This window comes from Thunnus albacares, chromosome 19 (genome assembly GCF_914725855.1).
Source record: "Thunnus albacares chromosome 19, fThuAlb1.1, whole genome shotgun sequence".
NCBI lineage: Eukaryota > Metazoa > Chordata > Actinopteri > Scombriformes > Scombridae > Thunnus > Thunnus albacares.
In genome coordinates this window covers 382284-392569 of record NC_058124.1, presented here as the reverse complement: position 1 = coordinate 392569, position 10286 = coordinate 382284, and the positions used below count along the sequence as shown (strand labels likewise).

At 38.5% G+C, this 10286-nt stretch overlaps 1 long non-coding RNA gene across 1 annotated transcript; it reads left to right on the top strand.

The window, feature by feature from the left end:
* Positions 1-219: 219 nt before the first annotated feature.
* Positions 220-1448, top strand: LOC122970164. Its single transcript, XR_006399168.1, has 3 exons — positions 220-353; positions 863-923; positions 1267-1448. It is a non-coding gene; the product is annotated as an uncharacterized LOC122970164 (long non-coding RNA).
* Positions 1449-10286: the final 8838 nt, after the last annotated feature.

Genomic DNA, 10286 nt, shown 5'->3' with positions numbered 1-10286 from the left:
TTTTGTGAAATGTTGTTGTGTTTTGTACGGAAGCCCTGAAAGGCAGGCGAGGAAAAAAAAAATTCTGGAGATCCAATTTCTAAGTCTGATCTAAATTCTTTTCTTTCTTGTGTTTATGAGTAAAGAACAAGTCCACCTGTGAAAATAGGGGGATTTTTTTTTTTTTTTTTATTGTCAGGATCATTTTTCTAAGTTTTTTTTTTTCATGTGTGAAAGTAGCAGGTGATTTTTTTTTTTCTCTGGATTTTGCTTAGTGTTTGTTGTTGTAATACTCATTTCAGCCACAAGGGGCCACAAGTGCACCACTACTCCATGTTCTAAATAGGACTGAAATCATTCATGTTTTCTTCCAGGTGAGTTTTCATAGGTACAAAAGGTTTCAAAAGGTACATATTGTGTATTAGCATGTTATGTAACATGACTGTCGTTAATCTGCCGTTAGCGTTAGCTATACTGACGTTAGCAATTAGCCCAGTAGTGGGATATCGGCTGTTAGCGCGCTAGCTAGCAGGCTAACAACTGCATAGCTAACGTCTGTTTACTGTAACGTTAGTCATCTTAACGGAGACACTTCACCCCTTATGAGTGGGCTGTTTTACAAATAAAGATTAAAAAATAAAAAACTTATGAGTGGAACATTTGGACACTTGCAAAGGGAATAGGATAACTTTGTACATTTAATCATAGCTATAAACAACAGAATAAGCACTCTGAATACATTTTGATTTTGGCACTTTAGTTTAATATGGTTGTTATTCATATAAGGAGGAGGCCATGTAAGGTTTATAAGCTTTGTTTATTTATTTAATGAATAAAATACTTAACAGCCACTATGACTGAATAATGCTGTCTTGTTTCACAGAGGGCAGAATGAGACCTACACACTGTTGGGGAGAAATTCAAACCTGATCAGCTGTGCGTAGGTAAGGTGTTATAAAGTATGACCCAAACATTTTGGATCAATGAGCTAAGCTTGATTCTGTTGGCAGATGAAAGTGCTCAGAGAGAAAATAAGAATGTGTTGTTAGTCTTACCTCATGAATACTTTTATGTGAAACACAGTTAGGATTGTACAATGTGCAGTGCATTAAAAAAAAAGAACAAATTTCAGCTCACTCTCTCAATACATTATAATCATACTTCTCACTGTCAGTTGTGAATTTTCCCTTTCCCTTTGTTTGCCATTATATATGATATATAATTATTGCAGATTGGAGTAGAGTCATTTAATTTGAATGAATCATTCTTTCTCTTGATAAAATCTAGGAGAAATACAGTGAGCACAACTTAAGGGTCTAAGCACACCTGAAGGCTCCACTGTACCTGAACCTGATCAGATGAGGACATGACAAGTTTCCAGCTTTTCAGTGTTGTCAGAGTTGTACCTATAATTTTGGAGGACATAACCACTGTATGATCAGTAAATAAACATGAATAATAAAAACAGATTAAGGCTGTTGTTTTTATTAGACTGTATACTATACTTATATATTTAGAATCTAAACTTTAGATGTTGAAGTTCACGTGCCTATAAGTAGCATTGGATGTATGGTTTTTGTTAACGTGAATGTTGCAACAAATGTTTGCCAGAGAAATGTAAAAGAAATTGCCAGAAACTGTTGCAAACAATAGAAACCACAGGTGCCACACTTTTTTACCACACGTTGTTACCACACGTTGTTACCACACGTTGTTACAACTGTTTGACAGAATGACTAGCACTTTGCTATTAAACTAGTCTTCATGTGAAAATAGAGGAGTTTGCTGTTTGCTGCAACACCAAAAGCTTGCCACAACTGTTTACTCTTGTAAATGAAGCTTTCTAACAACTGATTCACCCAGAAGGTTATCTTATGCTACCAATGCACCTTTAGGTGAGTTAATCTGAAAATTGGTAATTAATTCAGTGTTGTGACTGCAACATGCCAATTAGGTACAACAACTGATACTATTGGTCTGATAAAAACAACAAGCAAAATATGTGCTATTATACATGTTTATTAGTTGATCATATTACACAAGCTTTTCAGTATAACATTCAGAAGAAATGATACAAATTTAAATTCAACAATATTTTATTTACTAAACCAAAATGCAATATACAATTAATCAAAAAAGCTCAGAAATTAAACTATCTGGGATATCTAAGGGTAATGGGCAACACGGCAACATGGGAAACAGCAGAAAAAAAACTTCTACAAATGAAATGCAGAAACAGTTTTCACATGTTATATTTCATAAAAATCTTCATATGACAAATGATTTGATCATGAGCAGTAGGTCGAGCAACAGACAGATAAAAATTAACTCTTTTATACTGCAGACATCCCTGTGTTAAGTCATGGGGTTTTAGGATTGTGAAGCATCAACCACCTATAGTCTTTTCAAAATCATAGGCCATCTTGTTTTAAGGGGCAGTTCACCCAAAATTAAAAACAATGTTTTGTCCACCATACCCAGAGCACTATCTATCCATCTAGATTGTTTTGATGTGATTCGCCTAGTTTTGGCGATATCTCCTGTTACTCTAATACAATGGACTTGAATGGCGCTCAGTTTGTGGCACTCAAAGCACCAAAGAAATTCATTTGAAAACTCAAAGGCAATGTCTTGTTTGATAGGGACTATTTTTTACCGAAGTACACCTCTATTCATTATTATAGGGGGTGAATTTGGAGAGAAAACAGTCCCTATATGAAACTGTATACACTGTACTTAGTATTACAAAAACAAAAACAAAAACAAAAACTTAGAAAAATGATCCAGGCGAAAAAAAAAAATTCACCTGCTACTTTCAGGGATGATGGGGAAAAAAAACAAAAAAACAACAACTTAGAAAAATGATCATGGCAAAAAAAAAAAAAAAAAAAAATCACCTGATTTCACAGGTGAAAAAAAGAAAACTTAAAAAAATGATCTGGGGACTGGAAACCTAGTGGTGTCAACAAAAGTCTACATTTCACTGATTGGACCAGTTGCTCGGGTGAACTCCATACAAACTGGTTGGCTGTTAAGGGGAAAACAAGGAAATTAAATAGTTTTAAATTAAAAATAAAAAAGGTACCACAAAAAAAAGAAAAAGAAGAGAAGAGACCTCTACAATGGGTAACTGTTGTAGCTGTAAAAAATCACAAGCAGAGAAACATGGTGGAGATGCTAGGCGTAAGAAAACACTATATCCTGATAATGTTAAATACCTTAAGAGATGGCAGGAGAAGTATGATTTTGTAGGGAAGTTAGATGTAGAGGCTTGTGAGGAATTAGTGAAGGCCATTTGTGAGGAAGTAAAGAGGAAGAAGAGTAAGTCAAAGAAATGTCTGCTGCAGGCCAAGTTGTGGCTGATAGAAGCGAGGGCCAGACAAGCTGGCATTCAGAGAAGGAAAAGGGAAGAAGAAGAAAGGGTTGCTAAAAGACAGGATGCAGATACGACAGGGAGCTCAACAGGATAGAGAGAAACAAACTAACATATACCCTGTCCTATATTCTGCTCGAGACCAACAGAGTGATGACAACTATGTGCCATGTGGGCTCCATCCGGATCCTCCGCCTTACCCCGAACCTCAACCTCCTCCTCCTCCTGCACTACCTACTGCTCCACCGACTCCCGCCTTCTCACCCTGCAACCTCTTTGTGGAAGTTAACATCACCCCACGGAGAGGAGAGACGCTTCCACAAGACCTTCAATCTCCTCTGAGAACACAAAGCAGTACAGTATATGGTCTTTCACACACTGCACATGCAAAAGAGTCACAAGAATGTAGATTTGGATGATAGTAAATATGACATGCCTTTTATCGCACCTATGATTGAGTTACCAAACCCTAGAGCAGGCTTAGATGTGGGTGGTGTGATACAACCACTCACAATCATGATTGGATTCAGACCAGAAATCAGTCAATTTGTAATCAAACATCTGATTGCTTGGAAAAATGAAGGATTGCAGAGAACCATTGATTATGCAATTCATGCAGAAGAAACAAATGAATCAAAGAAACAAAAGAGGAAAGTTGCAAATACACTCTTGTGTGATGATCGTGACACTGATGAAATTTTCTTCCGAGGTAATTACAGAGGGAGGAGAGGATGGGGAGACGGTGAGAACAGAGGAGCGGACGATAGAAGAGATATATGCTACAATTGTGGCAGACCTGGTCACTATGCGAGAGACTGCAGAGCCCCAAAGAGGATGGAGAGATGGAGGGGAGGAGGATGAGTGCGAGGAAGGAGCAGAGGAGAGAAGCCCAGGCAGGAAGAGAGGGAAAACTTTGGAAGCAGGTCATGCACCCACACAGACACACACATATACACCAACAGATAAAGAGGCAGAGGTAGATGAAATACTATCGCTACAAACAGCTGAAATTTTATTGTCACAGGAGGGGACTAAACCATGGATAGTATTAAAGGTGCAAGGGAAATCAATAACTGTCTTATGTGATTCTGGAGCTTGCAGAACAGTTTTGTGACATAACAAAACAGGAACAGATTTTCCCTTAAAACCAAATAGCGGGTTGAGAGTTAGGTCAGCCACAGGACACGTGACTGTTGAACCATTGACCGAACCTTTTAAAAAAAAAGAGATCCTAAAACAAATAAAAACATATTTGCCTCAGTGGTAGTATCACAGTTGTGCCCCGTTAATTTCCTGGGAAGAGATTTGATGACAAAATTAGGAATAGCAGTAGTACTGGACCAAACTGGTTCTGGTATGAAAGCATGCCGTGTAAATTTGAAAACAGCTGTTAGTGATGAAGAGGACGAAGTAGAAGGACTAACATTAAATTACTGGTACAGCTTGGATTTAGTTCAAACTGGGCCAGGAAGTGTAACTCAAGAACTAATGAAATTGGTAAAGGATCACATTCCTCCAGCTGACATGAAAAATGTTGAGATGTACACACCTGAAGAGTTACATTGCACAATGTACTTCCGATACCAGCATGGACAAGACAGAGAGTATCATGAAAAGTTTCTTAAAGAGCCCAGTTGCAAAATGACTCTCACTGAACTATACTGGGACAAAAAGGGAAATTGTGCTTGCACAGTGAGCCTCCGAGAATCGGAAGTGAAACTGTTCAGAGGGGGCCTCACACCACACATTTCCTGTTCAAAAACACTAAATATAAAGTGGAGAGATTTAGGTGATTTTGTCTTAAAAATAGAAAGATCAAACTGTGAGTGGCAAGAGGTGCGGGAAAGAGTGCTATTTGCACCTGAACTAAACATGTATTGTACCCACTTAAACTGGGCGACACAGGCAGTCAAGGCCGTTCACCTCAATGGAGAAACCAACTTAAACTACACTGTTGCTTGATTTAGTCTAATTGCTGAAGAAGAGTTAGAGCTAAACAATCTACCTCAAAAACTATGGTCTAAAGGGCCAGCTGATGTGGGACTTATTAAAGGAATACAACTAGTTAAAATAACTCCAAAAGGCTCTTACAGGCCGTACCAGAGACAGTTTCCACTTAAACCAGAGGCTGAAAAGGGGATTGCACCAATAATACAGAACTTACTAAATGCAGGAGTTATCAGGGAATGCCCAGATGAAGCATGCAACAATTTACTCCCACAAGAGGGAGCCAGCTATTATTGTACATTGATGACAATGATCGCGTCAGAAAAAGAACAGGATTGCAAAATTGATACTGTTGTGCTGTTAGAATATTTAGCAGAACAGGGTCACAAAGTAAGTAAGAACAAATTGCAATTATGAAAAAAGGTAGTGAAATATCTAGGTTTTAATATCTCTCTTGAAGGCAGACACCTAGATGAAAATAGAAAAACTGCAATACTACATGCACCCAAACCAAAAACTAAGAAACAAATGATGTCCTTTCTAGGAATGATTAACTTCTATAGAGCGTGGATTGTAAACTATGCTGAAATAACACAACCCCTTCAAATGCTTATTTATGATTAACCCATGGCAGTTAATGATGTTATCACATGGACTCCAGAGGGAGAACATGCATTTGTACAAGTAAAACAACTGCTAGTGAGTTCAGCAGTCTTAGCACTCCCAGAATCTAAAAAACCATTTGTACAAACATTCGATGCTAGAGGTAGATTTATGTCCAATGTGTTAACTCAGCCCTTTGGAGGAAAACTTAGACCCGTAGCGTATTACTCATCTAAACTAGATCCAATAACCAGAGCAATGCCACAGTATTTGCAAGCTGTACAGGCCGCAGCCCTAGCAATACAGAGTTCAGCCACAATTGTCCTTTTTCATCCATTAACATTGAAAGTGTCACATGCTGAAGATGCTTTACTAACACAGACAAAAATAGCCTTCATGTCCCCAGCTCAACACCTTAATTGTATGACCACCCTACTCTCTCAGCCTCATTTAACTATTGAAAGGTGTACAACTTTAAACCCGGCAACGCTACTACCAAATGAAACAGGAGGCATTAAACATGATTGTGTGGCTGAAAAAGGTACTGCCTAGAGAGGACCTGACTGATGTTACCAGACCCAGACATAGTGATGTTTCTAGATGGATCATGTAAAAAGAATCCTGATGGAACAAACAGTAGTGGTTATGCAGTGGTAACTATAGACAAAGTATTACAATCTAAAGCACTCGCACCCCACTTCTCAGCTCAAGCGGCAGAGCTGATTGCACTAACTGAAGCATGCAAGTTAGAAGCAGGGAAGAGAATAACTATCTATACTGATAGTGCATATGCTTTTAATACCTTACATGTTTTCACACAACAGTGGAAAAATAGAGGAATGATAACGTCCACTGGAAAGTCAATTCTGCATACAAATCTGATTTTAGCCTTATTAGGAGCTGTACAACTGCCACTGCCAGATAGCAGTATGTAAGTGTGCTGCACACACTTCAGGAGATGACTTAATCTCACAGGGAAATCGGAAGGCGGATGAGGAAGCGAAATCAGCTGCTGTTAGACAAGAATACCAAGACATATACACAGCTCAGCATATCACACACATAGACCATGACATTTTTTATACAACATATGGATTCCAAAATTACTCAAAAAATGTTTGTGCATCATGTCTAGTGTGTGGAAAACAGAATGTTCAAGGTAGATTGAGACTAAGACCAGGCAAAATGCCTAATGCTCAATTTGTATAAAACTAATTCTCCTAGAGATAACTGTACCACTCTTAAGTATCTTTTTCCAGCTGTTGCCACTACGGTTATTCCACCTTGGTTGATGCCATACAAGGGGAATTACACCTGCCTGTTCAGGACATGCGGATTAAACAGAGGACAAGACATGGGAGACCTGACAGGTTGTGGCACTATGATTGCAGTGAGTAAAAATCCCTATGGGATAACTGATGAGGTAACTTATCATGAATATGCATGATCAGATATATGGTGGTACCGTGGAGGAGATAAGTTAAGACCTAAGTTGCCTAAACTCTGGTATGGTACCTGTGCTCTAATTCACCTAATGATGCCTACCTATTTGCTTCTTATGAATCCACAATTTCCCAAACTGACATCAGAAGAAATGCACAGAATCAAGCGCAATAAGGTAATACCCACTTCATTTGATCCTAGTCTATATAGACTTAATTGGTGTTCCCCGAGGTGTTCCAGGTGAGTTTAAAACTAGAAACCAGGTGGCAGCAGGATTTGAATCACTCTTTACATGGTGGGTGACAATAAATAAAAATGTGGATTGGATAAATTACATCTATTACAACCAACAGCACTTCATTAATTACACTCGTGATGGATTTAGAGACATTCACGAGCAATTGGTTAAAACTAGTCTGATGGCCTGGCAGAATAGAATGGCTTTAGACATGCTATTGGCTAAAGAAGGGGGCGTATGTAAAATTTTTGGAAATCTCTGTTGCACCTTTATATCTAATAACACTGCCCCTGATGGGAAGCATCACGAAGGCATCGGAAGGCCTGACGTCACTATCAGAAGAGCTAGCGGAGAACTCGGGTATCACAGATTCACTCACAAAGTGGTTGGAAGACATGTTTGGGAAATGGGGAGACACCCTTAAGACTATGATTTTGTCTGTAGGAATCATGTTTGCTATTCTAGTCACTTGTGGTTGCTGTTGCATTCCATGTATGAGGGAACTGATGCAAAGATTGATTACTACTACACTAACGAGACAACAGTTGATGTTATCAGTCTGTCCCCACAGAGAACAATTACGAGAGACATGTTGTAGTCGGGGGACATGTCGAGGTTGGACGCAGAGAAAGGGAAGCCTATGGAGAGTATATCCAGCTCAAGGTGATAGAAGAGTCGATCTACGGACACCTCGGAGGCAGGATACTTGCTGGAGATGAGACACCTGCTTACTCTTTATTCCACAGCACAATGATGAACCTATAGAAAATCTGAGAGGAAGTTATAGTGTTCTGATGTAATGTATGCTTAATAGAAAAAGACTGACAGTACATTGTATATACATTTATAAGATTTTTATTCCTTTTACGAATTAGGGAAAATGCCTTAAGGCAGGGAGAGGTTCTCATGATCAGGTCCGATGAGATGATCAGCCTGTCTGGGAACAAGTTTCTTTTTATTTTTAGATTCATAAATGTACTTATACAGTTGCTGTTATCAGAATTGATGACTTTTACATTGTAATGTGTGATTAAGCATACAAATGTGATTATAACAATTATTAACATTGTTCAATGGCCGCCGGGGCAGCGGGGCCGTGTGCAGAATTTTTCCTGTCCAGAAAGAAACAGAATGAATTGACAAGAATGATAAAGAACTGCCAGACGGATTTTCGCTCCACACCATTTACTAACCAATTATATTTTTGATCATTTGAATCAGCTAACTACCACTAACAAATTTTTATATTCATGATTACATTTTTGTATCTTTTGAAAGTACAAACAGGGGGGAAATGTTATAAAAATTAGAATTATACTGTGATTAGATGTCTTAAAACCTCACCATGTGCGTGCTCTTGTTTTTTCATTTCATGATGAATGTTCCTGTTTTGCTCTGCAAGAGTTGCAGAAACAGCAAACATAGCAGCTAAGATTAATGACGGGAGGCCAGTACATGCATTAGAGGAAGTCAGGAGGAAATAAAGGTCAGAGACAAGTCAGAAGGGTGAATTCTCGATTTAGGGACCTACAGCTGGCCAACCAATTAGAGACCTGAGAAAGTGTCATGATGTTATTTATGGAGCATATCTGTAAACATCAGAAGAAGTATGAGATGCCCATCTGTAAGGTATATAAACCAATTGTGAATGTCCTGTGATGAGCCTTTTTCTCTGTAACCCTGTTTGTGTGTTGCACTGTGAAACGCTCCTTCTTGTACAAGAAAATAAATTCGACTTAAACTTTGATACTTTGGATCCAGTCTCCATTATTTAAAGGTCATTGATAAGAAATTCTTTAACAACTAGCACAATCACACATTGAGGTTACTGGCTTTTGCAGTGTGTACCTACCTGCGGGCTATAACAACAAACAAAACTTTTCCACACTGTATGAAAATGCCACATATTGTGTTGTATAAAAAGGTCACATTCTGTGTCTTGCTGGTTGCAGCACTTCATTGAAGCCGCATCACATTGATAATATCATTTAGGCTATATTAGGCTTCTTTAAGGAAAAATCTACCAACTGATGCTCCTACAATATTAGATTTGAACTGATCTGAACATGTTAATGTTTAAAGTATAATGAAATATTCAAAGCCAAGATGCCATTGTTTTATGGCTGCAGAATTATAGCAAATAGAAAATCAGATTTCTTGTGCATCATTTTATACACATTTTCCTGTAAATCATATAGTCATGACATATTTGGGAACTTGCACAGTAATGATGAACCCACTGATGGTAAAGTTGAAGAGGTTACTCAGAAAGTGCCTCAAGCTGCGTAAAAACAGTCAGTGCTGCCGTTTCCTGCAAGATCATTTACAGAGTAGAATCCTTTTCTCTCTGTCCACATCCCCTGTAGCCTGCACAGCCCTTGTAAAGAGAACTGCACTGAATGCAACAGGAGATTAGATACGGAGTTCTGTAGGTCCTTCTATATTCCTCTGAAAATGCATTCCAGTTCACCATGCCTGATGACGAAAGAACAGAAGAGTTCATGTGTAAAACGTAGGTTCAGATTTTACAGATTTACACTGTAAGTGCATTATGACGGGATCTTCTAATGGCCAGTATGAACAGGAGGAATAACTGTGGCAAGAAAACTTGTTTCAATGCTAATTTGGGCACCTGACAATTCTTTAAAACAGACTTGAAAAATTGCAGTGAACAGCACCAACCACATGCCGGACAGCTCCTCC